The sequence below is a fragment of the Phalacrocorax aristotelis genome, chromosome 1 (genome assembly GCF_949628215.1).
Source record: "Phalacrocorax aristotelis chromosome 1, bGulAri2.1, whole genome shotgun sequence".
Classification (NCBI taxonomy): domain Eukaryota; kingdom Metazoa; phylum Chordata; class Aves; order Suliformes; family Phalacrocoracidae; genus Phalacrocorax; species Phalacrocorax aristotelis.
The window spans coordinates 161,700,671-161,702,712 of record NC_134276.1 but is presented as its reverse complement, the minus strand read 5'-3'; positions in this window follow the sequence as shown (position 1 = coordinate 161,702,712).

The window sequence follows — 2,042 nt, the reverse complement described above, 5'->3', positions numbered from 1 at the left end:
AGGCCTTGGGGACGCAGCCTCCGGCGAGGGCTGGGCTTCCCAGAGACATTCCCTGTGGGTGCATTAACCTGTGTCCTAGTCCCCGCTGGCAGCCTCCTGCCCGCGGCCCTTCCTGGCCCCATCCTGCCTCCAGCACCTTCTCCCTGGTGTTCCACCTTGTCTTCTGGAGCAAATGAAGAAGCAGGGAGAGATCTGCCTTATTGGGTTGCTGCAGCTGTATGTCATATCCCACCAGGACACCCTCCCTCCCATGGCAGGTCATGGACAGCCGTTCCCTGGTGGCCCCCCCACTGGCCACCCCCACATTTAGGTGTCCTGTCTGGAGCAATGTGGATCCCAGAGCCCAGCCCCAGAGGGGGGAAAAAAAAATCCTTCCAAGGTGTGGTTTGAAACCACTGAAAAATATTAATCCTGGATTCCTGCAAGTGGATTACAAGCAATGTAATACATTTGTTGTGTGAAAGAAGCACATAGGTACTGCCATTTTTATAGTTCTAATAGAAATAAGCTTAGTAGTGATGGTTATGAGGTTTTAATATATTCAGAAACAGCCTTGGGTGACCGGCCTGGTTGGGATAAATCCTGTCCACGCAGTTGAGGTTATGCAGGGACATCTCATGGCAGTGCAAGGGGACCTCCGCATCGAGACGGGGCCGTTAGATATTCATTATCTAATCACTAATATAAAGCTGCTTTAATACAAACAAATGGATGTTTTAATTTTTCACCTCATCCCCAGGCAAATCGCAGCTGGCTGTGGGTCTAATTTGGTTCCTCAATGGTTGCATGGCCCCACCTGCTCTTGCCCCGGGGTCGGCTCTGGCGGCTGCCCTCCCTGTCCCCAGCCATCACCCGCAGCCATCTCTTTCATGTCTCCCTCCGTCGGCATATCCTTATGGGCTCGCTTGGAGTAAAATCCTTAATGATTAAAGCGTAAAAATATTATTCCTGGTGCTTATGGAAAGGACTAGTGAGTCTATTAGCATCCCCGGATTCCTTTCTGAATACATTTACATACATTTCCTCTCTGCCCATTAGGCTGGCTGCTGTGTCTTCCCTCTCTGCTGCTCCAGCACCTGCCGCACTGGGCTTTTCCAGCCGCGTTCCCAGGCTGGGCTGGAAAACACCCGCTTGGCCCCGTGAAACCGGCAAGGGCCCTTGCCTGCCCCTGCCAGGGTATTGAGGCAGAGGTCGTTGTGGTGGGAGAAGAGCAGGTTAGAGCAAAGGAGAGCATGAGCAAAGGAGTGACGGGGTAGGGACGGGCTGAAATTGGGTTTGCAGCCGTCAGAGTGGAGCCGCCTGGGATTTCAGCAGGGCTCTGCAAGGCCATGCAAGTGCTGGTGGAAGCCGAGCCCCAGTCCCAGTGGCCCAGCAGGTCCCTGGTGTCCCAGGTCCTTTTGCAGGTGGGCAGAAAGGTTTAAGTTGTGGAGCAGGGGTGGGAGGTTCTGGGGAACAGATTCAGGCTCCTTTAAATGAACAGATCCGCTTCTAAGTCTCCGGGCCTCAATGTTTGAGAGCCCTTGTCATCCTCTGGTTCCTCTGGTCCTCTTCACAGCTTCTTTTCCCACCCAGGGGATGAAGCCTCCTGCAGAGGGGTAAAACCATGGTGGGTTGCAAAAGTTTGTTCTCTTCATCTTGTGCCTTCCCAAGAAGAGCTGGTCGGCCCCAAGCCATAGTGTTATCTCCTGCTGTGTCAGCAGGAACCTCCATGTGAGGTGGCCATCAGAGGGACTTCACAGCAACAGCACAGCCAAGCTCACTCAGCTGGGACATGGTGGTGGGGCTGGGGGTCTCCCCATGGGACATCCCCGTGTGGCATGCAGGAGGGCCATGGGAAGGCTGCCAAGAGGGTGAGGGGCACCTGGACACTTAGAGAAGGAAAAACTGGCACATAAAGTGGGAGCAAGTGAAAACAAACCTTCCCTCCTTGCCACAACACAGAGCACCTTGCACTGGGTGTCTCCCTGCCTCCCGAAATGATTCCGGGCACTGCCACCACCCTGCACGGTGATGTTCTCTCCATGCCTCCTGTTTCCATGGCG